This window comes from Oryctolagus cuniculus, chromosome 6, assembly GCF_051225735.1.
Source record: "Oryctolagus cuniculus isolate XC-2025 breed Fujian yellow rabbit chromosome 6, ASM5122573v1, whole genome shotgun sequence".
Taxonomy (NCBI): Eukaryota; Metazoa; Chordata; class Mammalia; order Lagomorpha; family Leporidae; genus Oryctolagus; species Oryctolagus cuniculus.
In genome coordinates this window covers 68,313,074-68,328,645 of record NC_142872.1, presented here as the reverse complement: position 1 = coordinate 68,328,645, position 15,572 = coordinate 68,313,074, and the positions used below count along the sequence as shown (strand labels likewise).

Below are 15,572 nucleotides of genomic sequence, written 5' to 3'. Positions count from 1 at the left end.
ACGGTCAGTGACTGGTCAGAGGTGAGGCAGCTAGACTGTAATGATGCAGGCATTCAGGCAGAGAGGACAAATATTTGGCATACCCATCACACTCCCACATCCTAAGTCCCGGGAAAACAGCACTAACAATGGATATGGCCTCAGAATCACATGCGTTTCAACATGTCTGGCACCATTATCAGAGACAACTGAGTAAAATCCGACTTGTGATTTCTGCTCTCAACTACTTTCTTCAAACGCTCTGTTATTTCTTAACATGCTTCCTATGCTTCTACTGCTTGGGTTTGGCTGCTTCAATACAAAATTCTGTTCTTTCTCCTTTTGAGTCCAAAATACAGTTTCAACACTACTTGAACACCCATATGCCTCTTATTTAGAATTGTCAGCTGGTAATATTTTGTCTTTTGTATATTTATTTATTTTTGCTGGACCAATGGAGAATTAATTTGAAACATTTCACCCTTAAATACATAGCAGTATCTCCTAAGAACAGTTATTCTACATGCACACAACACATTTATTCATATTCAAGATATGTGACATTTAATAATACACAGCCCACAGGCAAGTCTCTTTGAGGGTCCTAAAAATGACTTTCGCGGCTGTTCGGCCTTGTTTAGGGATCCAATCAGGAGCTGTGGGTGCTGCTTAGGTGCTGCATTTCTCTGACCTGACACAGCTCCTCAGTCACTTCTGGTCTACTGTTCATGAAATAGAACTTTTTGAAGAGTCCAAGCCAGGGGCCAGTGTTGTGGTGCAGTGAGTTAAGCCACTGCTTGAGATGCATGCATCCCACAACAGAGTGCCAGCTGAATCCCATATGCTCTGTTTCTGATCCAGGTCCCTGCTAATGAGCCTGGGAAGGCAGTAGATGATGGCCAAGTATTTGGGAGACCCCAACAGAGTTCCTGGCTCCTGGCTTCAGCCTAGCCAGCCCTGGCTGTTTTGTGTATTTGGGAAGTCAACCAGTGGACAGGAGATCTCCCTTTCTCATTCTGCCTTTCAAATAAACAAACACATAAATAAATTTTTTTTTTTTTAAAAAGTGTCCCAGCTGGATGTTCTGAGAGTTACTCGGGCTGGATTGGTCCACTTGCTTCCTGACTGGGTCTCTGAAGGAAACCTGCAGCGCTGGTCTCCTTCCTTTTCAGTGTACTGCATCAGGAGACACTGGTCAGGCTGAATTTGGTGCCGATGACAAGCTTAATCTCTTGGCTAATATGGTACCTGCCAGACTTCTCCACTACAAATGAATGCCTCTTTTTAATCAATAAACAACCGTCGGACAATACTTTCAGATCGTGTGAATAGTCAGGCAAAGCTCTTAGCATTCTTGGATGCTCACCTAAATCAGTTACTGCAGCAGTATTTTTAAAAAACTGTGATTTTTTTTTCTAATGCTGTAATTTCTTCCACATTTTGTAATATTATTTTGTATGCATTAATAGAATTTTCTACTCATCTTTTTTCCCATTAAAATTAAAACTGCATGGCAGGCAATTTTTCAATCAATAGGAACCTCCTAATCTGGTGGGAGAATGTGTGACCCTGTTATAATCCTAAGGGAGTAGCAGGTTTGAGGCCACCACAAGTGACCTCTCAGAGTTCACTGCCTCTGGGCTCTGGAACCAGGTTTGGGGCAAATCCCAACATCACACAGAACCTCTTTGAGCTTACCTTTCTTTTTTCAGAGTTTAGGGTTTTAATTTATCCTAAAGTCACTGAAGCAAAAATTATGATAAAACATTCTGCTGTCCTTTGGCAGCCTCCAGTTGGGGGGGACTATAGGAAAAAAGTTTTGTATATGGGATGAAACAATACAAATTCCAAACTTACAGGGAAGGGTTAGCTCTTTCACTCATCTCTTCAAAAACGCATGTGAATATCTAGTCAAAACCCACAGGGTATCGCTCCTGAAATGCTGTCTATAGAGATTTCCATGCAGACCATGGGACCACACCCTATACTGGAATGTTCTCAGAAGGCTCTATCATTGACCAAGTGACAGAGTAAACACCCCAGAGTTCTTTCTTTCAAATGGAAGAGGGGAAGACAGGGACAGAAGTTATTCCAACTTGGTCTTCCTTCCTTGTGGCTCGTGGTCTCCGCCTCCTCTTCTGCTGCCTGGGAACCCTCCTTGCCCCCCCAAAGCCTCTCCGGCATCTGCCACCAATCCACCTCAGTTTCCCGTGCCACTACTTTGGCCTCCAAAGCCACCTCTGCCTCCACCACAGCCCCAGAAGCCACCTTCACCCTTAGGACTGGCCCATTCCAAGGTAACTGCTTCCATCAATCTCCCCATCTTGGTGGCCTCCTTGGTGGCTTTGGTGTTCTCCTCACTGTTGAAGTCTAAACCCTGTTGAGCCAAACCCTTCGGAGATTCGTCCTTGCTCGGACAGAGCTGTCAAACAATTCCTTTAAGGTCTCCTCAGTGGCATCCTCAGACAGGTCCTGGCTGGCTGCTTCTTGCACTGGGCAGTCCCCTGGCTTTCCTGGCTTCTTGCACGCTTCCCAGCAGATGTGCAGGGAAGCGCCACAGCTCAATGAGTTAACCTGACCTGTACTGTTCTCACAGAAAGGAACAGAATAAAAACCCCAACCCCAACTACAGAACTTGGGTGCCTAGTCCCTCTCTTCAGTTTCTCCCTAGTGGCCCAGGAGGCCCCAGCTGACCAACACAGTCCTCCACGTGCACTCAGAAAGTGTTTCCAAATGGGAAGTGTCAGAAATCCACTCCCAATACCCACCCATCTTCCTGCCACCCCCCCTGGGCAGCTCCTGAAGGAGGATCCAGGTAGACAGCAAGGAGCCCAGGCTCCAGGCTGCTGGCAGAGAGAGGGGAGTTTCACTTTCAGCTCTTTCACTATGAGCATATCGATTTTTTAAGAAAATAGCACCCCTGTACAAAATCCCACTCAACAGAGGTTTCACAGATAATCTTCTCTGTTAAGTACAAATCACTTGCCAAAGTTTTAAGAAGTTCAAACACAGGAAGACAGACATCTTTATGAGAAGAGTTCAAGGGCAGGTGTGTGCTACATTCCTACATGAGGTGTTCCTGATGATACTCTGATCACCCATGGTAGGTTACCACCAATGGCACTGTGTAATGTACATACAAAACAGAACACCATATGCTTTAAATACAAAGAGAAATTAAAATTGCCTTCAAGTTCTAGGAGGGCTGCCACCAAGAGAATAGCCAGGTGTGACTCAAGGTTTGCTGTAACAGTCAAGACAGATGGACCAGTGGAGCCCCATGCTGCCATGTCCCCAGGAGACTGCTCACCGCAGCCCAGGGCCTTCTCTTCACTCTCATGTCCAGTGACACAGTTTAAGTCCTCCTCAAATGTCTATCTACCACACTTTCATTTCTTCAAACCTAGTCCCCGTTTTTTTCTCCACTGGTCCCATAAAAGAAAAAAAGGCAGAAAAAGATATGTCACATTCTCTTATGAAATGAATATAGCAATAATTCTGACTGATGTAGATGACAGGTTACATCAATTATAGATTTCCTGAGATTTATTAGTTTTCCCAAAACATAGATTTGTCCTGTCACTCTACTATCCAAAAGCTTTGATGTATCCTATCTGTCAGCTAAATAACACCCAACCACCTTAAGCTGACATTCAGGGCATGTGTGGAGCCACACAGCCCAAAGGTAACTGAGACTGTCATGTGGTGATGGACACTCCTTGACTCAATTCAGCCATAGTTAAAGGGCCTGTAACAGAGGCTCATGTAATCCAAGTAGAACGCAGAGGATGCCAGGAGGAAGAAAAGTGGAAAGATATAGAGAAAGGGCCCAGGAAACTAGAAGCATCAACAAAACCAACCGAGATGGGGAGAGGGAGAGAAAGGGAACCAGGCAATTGTCAGAGATGAAGACACTGGAGTCAGAGACTTCAGATGTAGGCATTCTGGGAGGCCACAGGAGGGCAGGTCCTGGAGAAGCAGAATGGTCAAAGGACCGAGGCATCGAATGAAATGCCCCTGGCAGGAAAGGACAGCATGTGTACAGCATGAAATGGAAACAGGAAGACCTGCCCCTGTGGAAGTGCACTGCCTGAAAGCAGCTGCACTCAGCCAAGGCACCAGCAGCAGCACAGCTTCCACCTGGTGCCCACAGAGTTTCACAGCCAGCTAGCTTGTCAGTCCGTTGAAGCTGGAAGCTGAGTCTCCCTCCACGAGGCTGACAGTGGGAGCCTAACATCTAAGCCTCTGAATGAAAACACATGGCAGTCACTGACGACAGTGGGCTAAAGGACAAGGGTTGAATAAGCCCTCATCTCTCATCCCTTTCTCTCTGGGCAGCAGTTCTTCCATCTCACACAAGCAGAGCCAAGGGTCCAAGCCCTGCACCCCAGTGTCAGTTCCTTTTCTTCTTAAACCATCTCCTGACTGCAGGCACTCATTAAGTAATCGCGTGGTCTGGTTCTTTCCAACCGTAAGAAGACAAGACGGTGGGAGCAAGAGCTGCACAGACAGACCACTTCTCCCTTCCTTCCCACAGAGTGGCAGAAGGGAGTGGAGGTGGGTGGGGAATGAAGAAGACTCGTCATCAGTCAGCAGAGCCACAAGGCCTTTCAGTCACAGAGTCAGCAGGGCTCACTGCCTCCAACCCAGCCTTGCGCCCTGTAAATAACTAGCCCTTTTTAGGCAACTAGTCCCATCCACAGGGAGTTATGAGAATCAGAAAGGCCTTCCTTATGGAACTAACACCTGGATTTTCTAAACACCCACTCACAGCTTTGTCCTCCAGGGAAGCACCACTGAGTACACAAAATGCAGTTCAATACAGGTCATCAAAGAAGGAGGTACCTTTCTCTGAAGGGAGGAGAGAACCTCCACTTTGACTATGACCTTGTCTAAATATGATCAGAGTCGGTGAACTCAAAAGGCTTCCATAGCCTTGGCAACTCATGAAAAAAGCCTAGGGTGATTACTGATGCCATAAACAAGAGTGTCAATTTGTTAAGTCAACAACAGGAGTCACTGTGTACTTACTCCTCATGTAGGATCTCTGTCCTTAATGTGCTGTACATTGTGATTTAATGCTATAACTAGTATTCAAACAGTATTTTTCACTTTGTGTTTCTCTGTGGGTGCAAACTGTTGAAATCTTTACTTAATATATGCTAAATTGATCTTCTGTATATAAAAAGAATTGAAGATGAATCTTGATGTGAATGGAAGGGGAGAGGGAGGGGGAAAGGGGAGGGTTGTGGGAGGGAGGGAAGTTATGGGGGGGGAGCCATTGTAATCCATAAGCTGTACTTTGGAAATTTATATTCATTAAATAAAAGTTAAAAAAAATGCAGTTCATTTCCTGATGGTGTACAACACCATCAACTGAAAGGGCTATTACTACTTTTTTTTTTTTTTTTTTTTTTTGACAGGCAGAGTGGACAGTGAGAGAGAGAGACAGAGAGAGAAAGCTCTTCCTTTGCCGCTGGTTCACCCTCCAATGGCCGCCGCTGCAGCCGGCGCACCACGCTGATCCTGGCAGGAGCCAGGAGCCAGGTGCTTTTCCTGGTCTCCCATGGGGTGCAGGGCCCAAGCACCTGGGCCATCCTCCACTGCACTCCCTGGCCATAGCAGAGAGCTGGCCTGGAAGAGGGGCAACCGGGACAGAATCCGGCGCCCCGACCGGGACTAGAACCCGGTGTGCCGGCGCCGCAAGGTGGAGGATTAGCCTATTGAGCCACGGCGCCGGCTATTACTACTTTTTTGTATCATGAAAGAAACAAGTCCCATGAGTAAACTCTAAGATGTCATCAAATATAAGAAACATTCCAACTTCAAGTGTATACCCTGATCTGTTAAAGATTCAAAGACATCTGGGATCCCACTCAGTCTTTTCTTCATACTAACTATTCCTAGGGCCCCAAGACATCCATTTAATAAAGTGTTATTTCATCTGCTTAAAAGGCAGCGGGGGTCGGGAGACAGAGAGGGAGAGAAGGAATGGATCTTCCATTCCCTGGTTCATACCCCCAATGCCCACGATAGTCAGGCCAAAGCCAGGAGCTTGGGACTCTGTCCAGACTTCCCTGTGGGAGGCAGGGGCCCAAGCACTAGAACCAGGCCTTGGGCACTAATGGGGCTGACTTAATGAATACTTTCTTCTTGTTATCTTTCAAGGTCTTATGCCCCTAGTTTTGTGTCATTTTTAAGTAATATACCTACTTTTATGCTTTCTTCAATTTTTGATAAAAGATTTAAAATGGGTGGCAAAGAAAGGCTGCATGTAGGGCTAGGCACAGCCAGCAGGTGGTGTAAACTGAGAAGAAACTGCCAGCTTTGGTTTCCCACCATGCACCAGAACTCTCAGGTCTATATTTACATTTCAGAATCTGCCCTGAAGAGTGAAGTAAACAGATGGAGCAGGGTGGGACGCAGGAGCCAGATTCCTCACTGGGGGAAATGTGGATTTAGAGACAAGCGGTGGGAGGAAGCCAGAGTGACCATGTGGTCTCGCATAGGAGCTGGAGTTTAGCTTAATATAGGTGCAGATGGCTAATAACAGAAGTATGTATAGATATTTAGGAGAGGGCTTCAAAACATTCATAGAAAAGGCATACTATGGGGGCTGGTGCTGTGACATAGTGGGCTAAGCCTCCACCTGCGGTGCCGGCATCCTATATGGCTGCTGGTTTGCATCCCAGCTACTCCTCTTCCAATCCAAGCTCTCTGCTATGGCCTGGGAAAGCAGTGGAAGATGGTCCAAGTGCTTGGGCCTCCGCACCCGCATGGGAGACCAGGAAGAAGTTCCTGGCTCCTGGCTTCAGATCGGTGCAGCTCTGACTGCTGCAGACATTTGGGGAGTGAACCAGTGGATACAAAGTCTCTCTCTCTCTCTCTCTCTCAACTCTACCTCTCAAATAAATATATAAATAAATCTTAAAAAATAGAAATGAAAAGGCATATTATGAAAAGCCTATGTATGGATTTCAAAATGTTTTTTTGCACCAAAATAAACTGACATTAACTTGTTATGTGTGAATGGGATCTAGTTTGAGGCATCGAGAAGGATAAGGCACTGCTATTAGAGCAACATGCTGAACCTGAGTTAAGAATAAACAGCAGGGGCCAGTGCTGTGGTGCCACGGGCTAAAGCCCTGGCCTGAAGCGCCAGCATCCCATACGGGTGCCAGTTCTATTCCCGGCTGCTCCTCTTTTGATCCAGCTCTCTGCTATGGCATGGGAAAGCAGTAGAAGATGGCCCAAGTCCTTAGGCCCTGCACCTACGTGGGAGACCTGGAATAAGTACATGACTCCTGGCTTCGGATCGGCTCAACTCTGGCTATTGTGGCCTCTAGGGAGTGAACCAGCAGATGGTAGACCTCTCTCTCTCTGCCTCTGCCTCTCTGTTGTGTGGCTCCGGCCGTTGTGGCCATCTGGGGAGTGAACCAGCAGATGGAAGACCTCTCTCTCTCTCTCTCTCTCTCTCTCTCCCTCTCTCCCTCCCTCCCTCTCTCTGTAACTCTGTCTTTCAAATAAATAAAATAAATCTTAAAAAAAAAATATTGGGGCCGGCGCCATGGCTCACTTGGCTAATCCTTCACCTTTCAGCACTGGCATCCCATTTGGGCGCCGGATTCTAGTCCCATTTGCTCTTCTTCCAGTCCAGCTCCCTGCTGTGGCCAGGGAGGGCAGTGGAGGATGGCCCAAGTGCTTGGGCACCTGCACCTGCGTGGGAGACCAGGAAGAAGCACCTGGCTCCTGGCTTTGGATCCGCGCAGCGCCAGCCGTAGCGGCCATTTTGGGGGTGAACCAATGGAAGGAAGACCTTTCTCTCTGTCTCTATCTATATCTGTCAAAAAAAAAAAAAAAAAAAAGAATAAACATCAAGCTGATGATGTGGTTGGGTGGAAGGCTGGTGACATCAAGATGCTTTGTGAGAAGTCCGTGGAGACAACACCCCAAAGGAACCGGCAGGTGACAAAGAAGCAGATTCTAACTTGCCTTAAGAAGGGATGAGAGGATGTTGAAAATAAACTCACAGCAGCAGACCATCTAGAGCCAATGGTGAGGAAAAAAATTAATCTTATCTGTTTCATAACTGAAGGGGGCTGACAACAGCAGAAACAACAGCCAACACCACAGACATCTCAACTGTTCCAGCTGAAAAATCTAATTGAAAAATCAAAAGCAGCAGACTTTCTGCTCAATGGGTGCCACAACCGCTGCACCCACATTAGCTCAGAGCAGAGCTTTCTTAAACAACAGGGATCAAGATCCTGAAGCACTTCTTCGGATAGGAGCAGGAGATGCAATGCGGCTTTACCAGGAAGACACGGGACACTCACAGCAGTGGCTCCTAGGAAGTACAAGTGGTCCAGTCTGTCTGCATGCTCACCCTACTTTGTTCTATTTTCTCATGGAGCAAAGGATGGTAACATCTAGTTATAACGGGAGTGTTCTAAGAAAGCCAAACAAAGCTTTAGCTGAAAACACGCAGGGAAGCCTCAGCACAGGCCTTCTCCACGACATTCCTGCTCCTTCCTTTCCTCAAACAAGGGGAACTTTGCTAGAGTGCTGATGGGAAATCATTAGGCCTCCACCTTACAGCCCTGGTTTGGCTTCCTCCAACGGCTTTTTTATTTCTTAAATAATCTTTAAAGGGCACCAAGTTTTCTTCAGTTAGTAACATCAAAAGACTGCACCTGGAAAGGTTAAATTCCTTTCCAGGGGTCTTTATCGAAGATGGTGGAATAGGAAGGGAGCACACTGATAGTCCGGGGAGAGACAGTTTAATAAAAGTGGAGATACTGCAGGTTCAAGGAAGAGTAGGGGAGGAAACAGCAGAAGAAACTCTTCCAGAACGCATGATTCACAGTGGACCTGCGTGGAGAGCGTGGGAGCCCACAGTTCGGGACACCAGCGGCAGACTCAACACACCAGCGCTGGAACGCGAGGTGAGCCGAACCTCAATAGCCCGAGACACCGGCAGGCAAGCGGAGAGAGGAGACTAGAGGGAACGACCCCGGGGGGGGGGGGGGGAGTTCACCAGGCTAACTGGAAGAGAGAGAGAGAGAGAAAAAAAAAAGGTGACTGGTACGGACATGGGTTTCTCTCTCTCTGCTCACCTTTCAAGGGCGAGCAAGACAAAGAGCAGGCACCATCTTGGACATACGTCATAAGCAGAGCGACCTCAGGTCTGCACCGGCCCTGAGCCTAGCAGAACAACCTGACTCTGGGCGGGGCGAATTAACAGGAGATTAGGACCTAGTAAATTTGTGGTGCTACTGAACTGAGACTGTGAAAAAAGAGACGGTGGGGGAGAGAACTCACGGAACTCACGTGAGCTCTCCAGAGATGCTACAATTCCGTAACTTTGGCAACCCAGTGGGAGACTGAAGGAGAATTTGAGCCCACTCTGAGGGCCGAACAGATTCCCTGTGTGGTCCTTGGGAAAGAGCTTCTGATCTCTGGCTCCTGTGGGTATATCATTTGCCTGCTAACTACCTCCAACTTCGTTCAGCTGTGTGGAATTACTTCCCTTTTGAATCAAAAAAAAGAAAGAGAGAGAGAGAGAGAGATTTACCACACCTAACCTGGGAGTGTCACCTTTGGCACACCAAACAGAGCTCTCAGGCCACACCCATCTCAAGCCCTAAGGCTCCATCAAAAACAGATAGTCCACTTAATCTAGAGTCATAGTATAACAAGAAAAAGCACCACAGTGAAGAAACCAAATATCTCCAATATGCCAAATAACAAACGCAAAAACTGAGGTAATAAAAACAAGGAAGTCACCATGACGCCCTCAAATGAAAAAGACACCCCAATTCAAGATTATGAAGATGATGACATAGAAGAAATGCAAGAAGCAGATCTCAAAAAATTGATAAGAACATTAAGAACTTCTCAAAAACAAATTCTTGAACTACAGAAATCCTTAATGGACAAGATAGAAAATCTCTCTCGTGAAAATGAAATATTAAGGAGGAATCAAAATGAAACGAAACAACTAGTACAACAGGAAACTGTGATAGTGACTGAAGTGAAGAATTCAATAGATCAAATGAAAAACACAATAGAGAGCCTTACAAACAGAATGGGTGAAGCAGAAGAGAGAATATCAGACTTAGAAGACAGAGAACAGGAAAGGATACAGTCAGACCAAAGAAAAGAAGAGGAAATTAGAAATCTAAAACATATTGTCAGGAATCTGCAGGATACTATTAAAAAAACCAACATTCGGGTTCTAGGAGTTCCTGAAGGCATGGAGAGGGAGAAAGGATTAGAAGGCCTTTTTAGTGAGATATTAGCAGAAAATTTCCCAGGTTTGGAGAAGGACAGAGAAATCCTAGTACAGGAAGCTCACAGAACCCCTAATAAACACGACCAAAAGAGATCCTCACCACGACACGTTGTAATTAAACTCTCCACAGTGAAACATAAAGAAAAGATCCTAAAATGTGCAAGAGAGAAACGTCAGATTACTCTCAGAGGATCTCCAATCAGACTCACAGCTGACTTCTCATCAGAAACTCTACAAGCTAGGAGGGAATGGCAAGATATAGCCCAGGTACTAAGAGAGAAAAACTGCCAGCCCAGAATATTATATCCTGCAAAGCTATCATTTGTGAATGAAGGTGAAATAAAGACTTTTCATAGCAAACAGAAATTGAAAGAATTTGTTGCCACTCGTCCAGCCCTGCAAAAGATGCTTAAAGATGTGTTACACACAGAAACACAGAAACACGGTCATCAATATGAAAGAAGGTAAAGGAAGGAAACCAAGGAAGGAAACCTCACAGCAAAAGATCACAGGGAATTCAAAGCATATATTAGAACTTATCTTTGGCAAATGGCAGGGCAAAGTTACCACTTATCATTAGTCACATTGAACGTGAATGGCCTGAACTGTCCAGTTAAAAGACACCGATTGGCTGATTGGGTTAAGGAACAAAACCCATCTATTTGCTGCTTACAAGAAACACATCTTTCCAACAAAGATCCATACAGACTGAAAGTGAAAGGCTGGAAAAAGATATACCATGCCAACAGAAATGAAAAAAGAGCGGGCGTAGCCATCTTAATATCGGACAACATAAACTTTACCACAAAAACTGTTAAGAGAGACAAAGAGGGGCACTATATAATGATTAAGGGATCAATACAACAAGAAGATATAACAATTAGCAATGTATATGCACCTAATTACAGGGCACCAGTTTATCTAAAAGATTTATTAACGGACTTAAAGGGAGACTTAGACCCCAATACAATAGTACTGGGGGACTTCAATACTCCACTTTCAGAAATAGACAGATCAATAGGACAGAAGATCAACAAGGATACAGTAGATTTAAACAACACTATAGCCCAAATGGATCTAACAGATATATACAGAACTTTCAATCCTACAGCTAAAGATTTTACATTCTTCTCAGCAGTACATGGAACCTTCTCTAGGATTGACCACATACTAGGCCATAAAGCAAGTCTCAGCAAATTCAAAAGAATTAGAATCATACCATGCAGCTTCTCAGACCATAAAGGAATGAAGTTGGAAATTAGCAACTCAGGAATCCCTAGAGCATACGCAAACACATGGAGATTGAACAACATGCTCCTGAATGAACAATGGGTCATAGAAGAAATCAAAAGAGAAATCAAAAACTTTCTGGAAGTAAATGAGGATAACAGCACAACATACCAAAACTTATGGGACACAGCAAAAGCAGTGTTAAGAGGAAAGTTTATATCAATAGGTGCCTACATCAAGAAATTGGAAAGGCACCAAATAGATGAGCTTTCAATTCACCTCAAGGATCTAGAAAACCTACAGCAAACCAGACCCAAATCTAGTAGGAGAAGAGAAATAATTAAAATCAGAGAAGAAATCAACAGGATTGAATCAAGAAAAACATTACTAAAAATCAGCCAAACGAGGAGCTGGTTTTTTGAAAAAATAAACAAAATTGACACCCCATTGGCCCAACTAACTAAAACAAGAAGAGAAAAGACCCAAATCAATAAAATCAGAGATGAAAAAGGAAATGTAACAACAGACACCACAGAAATAAAAAGAGTCATCAGAAATTACTACAAGGACTTGTATGCCAGCAAACAGGGAAACCTATCAGAAATGGATAGATTCCTGGACACATGCAACCTACCTAAATTGAACCAGGAAGACATTGAAAACCTAAACAGACCCATAACTGAGACAGAAATTGAAACAGTAATAAAGGCCCTCCCAACATAGAAAAGCCCAGGACCAGATGGATTCACTGCTGAATTCTACCAGACATTTAAAGAAGAACTAACTCCAATTCTTCTCAAACTATTCAGAACAATCGAAGAAGAGGGAATCCTCCCAAATTCTTTCTATGAAGCCAGCATCACCTTAATTCCTAAGCCAGAAAAAGATGCAGCACTGAAAGAGAATTACAGACCAATATCCCTGATGAACATAGATGCAAAAATCCTCAATAAAATTCTGCCCAATAGAATGCAACAACACATCAGAAAGATCATCCACCCAGACCAAGTGGGATTTATCCCTGGTATGCACGGATGGTTTAATGTGCGCAAGACAATCAATGTGATACACCACATTAACAGACTGCAGAAGAAAAACCATATGATTATCTCAATAGATGCCGAGAAAGCATATGATAAAATACAACACCCGTTCATGATGAAAACTCTAAGCAAACTGGGTATGGAAGGAACATTCCTCAATACAATCAAAGCAATCTATGAAAAACCCACAGCCAACATCCTATTGAATGGGGAAAAGTTGGAAGCATTTCCACTGAGATCTGGTACCAGACAGGGATGTCCACTCTCACCACTGCTATTCAATATAGTTCTGGAGGTTCTAGCCAGAGCTATTAGGCAAGAAAAAGAAATTAAAGGGATACAAATTGGGAAGGAAGAACTCAAACTATCCCTCTTTGCAGATGACATGATTCTTTATTTAGGGGACCCAAAGAACTCTACTAAGAGACTATTGGAACTCATAGAAGAGTTTGGCAAAGTAGCAGGGTATAAAATCAATGCACAAAAATCAACAGCCTTTGTATACACAGACAATGCCATGGCTGAGGAAGAACTTCTAAGATCAATCCCATTCACAATAGCTACAAAAACAATCAAATACCTTGGAATAAACTTAACCAAGGACGTTAAAGATCTCTACGATGAAAATGACAAAACCTTAAAGAAAGAAATAGAAGAGGATACCAAGAAATGGAAAAATCTTCCATGCTCATGGATTGGAAGAATCAATATCATCAAAATGTCCATTCTCCCAAAAGCAATTTATAGATTCTATGCAATACCAATCAAGATACTGAAGACCTTCTTCTCAGATCTGGAAAAAATGGTGCTGAAATTTATATGGAGGCACAAGAGACCTCGAATAGCTAAAGCAATCTTGTACAACAAAAACAAAGACGGAGGCATCACAATACCAGATTTCAGGACATACTACAGGGCAGTTGTAATCAAAACAGCATGGTACTGGTACAGAAACAGATGGATAGACCAATGGAACAGAATTGAAACACCAGAAATCAACCCAAACATCTACAGCCAACTTATATTTGATCAAGGATCTAAAACTAATTCCTGGAGCAAGGACAGTCTATTCAATAAATGGTGCTGGGAAAATTGGATTTCCACGTGCAGAATCATGAAGCAAGACCCCTACCTTACACCTTACACAATAATCCACTCAACATGGATTAAAGACCTAAATCTACGACCTAACACCATCAAGTTACTAGAGAACATTGGAGAAACCCTTCAAGATATTGGCACAGGCAAAGAATTTCTGGAAAAGACCCGGGAGGCACAGGCAGTCAAAGCCAAAATCAACTATTGGGATTGCATCAAATTGAGAAGTTTCTGTACTGCAAAAGAAACAGTCAGGAGAGTGAAGAGACAACCGACAGAATGGGAAAAAAATATTTGCAAACTATGCAACAGATAAAGGGTTAATAACCAGAATCTACAAAGAGATCAAGAAACTCCACAAAAACAAAACAAACAACCCACTTAAGAGATGGGCCAAGGACCTCAAGAGACATTTTTCAAAAGAGGAAATCCAAATGGCCAACAGGCACATGAAAAAATGTTCAAGGTCACTAGCAATCAGGGAAATGCAAATCAAAACCACAATGAGGTTTCACCTCACCCCGGTTAGAATGGCTCACATGCAGAAATCTACCAACACAGATGCTGGTGAGGATGTGGGGAAAAAGGGACACTAACCCACTGTTGGTGGGAATGCAAACTGGTCAAGCCACTATGGAAGTCAGTCTGGAGATTCCTCAGAAACCTGAAGATAACCCTACCGTTCGACCCAGCCATCCCACTCCTTGGAATTTACCCAAAGGAATTTAAATTGGCAAACAAAAAAGCGGTCTGCACCCTAATGTTTATTGCAGCACAATTCACAATAGCTAAGACCTGGAACCAACCTAAATGCCCATCAACGGTAGACTGGATAAAGAAATTATGGGATATGTACTCTTTAGAATACTATACCGCAGTAAGAAACAACGAAATCCAGTCATTTGCAACAAAATGGAGGAATTTGGAACACATCATGCTGAGTGAAATAAGCCAGTCCCAAAGGGACAAATACCATATGTTCTCCCTGATCGGTGACAACTGACTGAACACCAAAAAGGAAACCTGTTGAAGTGAAATGGACACTATGGGAAACAGTGACTTGATCAGCATAGCCCTGACTGTTAATGAACAACTTAATACATTATCCCTCTTAGTAGTTTTTTTGTCTGTTCTACTTAATATGACTGGTTTAATTCTGTAATTAATACACAGTTATTCTTAAGTGTTGAAAATTAACTGAAATGTGATCCCTGTTAAACATAAGAGTGGGAATAAGAGAGGGAAGAGATGTATAATTTGGGGCATGCTCGGGCTGACTTGCCCCAAATGGTAGAGTTAGAAACATAGCAGGGGATTCCAATTCAATCCCATCAAGGTGGCATGTACCAATGCCATCTCACTATTCCAAGTGATCAATTTCAGTTCACAATTGATCATAATGAAAGGACTAAGAGTCAAAGGGAGCACATAAACAAGTCTAGTACCTGCTAACACTAACCGATAGAATAAATAAAGGGGAGAGTGATCCAACATGGGAAGTGAGATACTCAGCAGACTCATAGAATGGCAGATGTCCTAAATAGCACTCTGGCCTCAGAATCAGCCCTAAAGGCATTCGGATCTGGCTGAAAAGCCCATGAGAGTATTTCAGGCATGGAAAGCCAAGACACTCTGGCAAAAGATCTCTGTGAGTGAGATCCCAGTGGAAAGAACAGGTCTTCAAAGAAGGAGGTACCTTTCTCTGAAGGGAGGAGAGAACCTCCACTTTGACTATGACCTTGTCTAAACAACATAAGAGTCGGAGAACTCAGAGGGCTTCCATAGCCTTGGAAACTCATGACTGGAGCATAGGGAGATTACTGATGCCATAGACAGGAGTGTCAATTGGTAAAGTCAACAACAGGAGTCACTGTGCACTTACTCCTCATGTAGGATCTCTGTCCTTAATGTGCTGTGCATTGAGATTT

At 44.0% G+C, this 15,572-nt stretch overlaps 1 protein-coding gene across 6 annotated transcripts in view; it reads right to left on the bottom strand.

The window, feature by feature from the left end:
- Positions 1-15,572, bottom strand: part of RNF130 (ring finger protein 130) — a 142,331-nt gene that overhangs the window by 77,287 nt on the left and 49,472 nt on the right. The gene's annotated exons all lie outside the window — the stretch shown is intronic.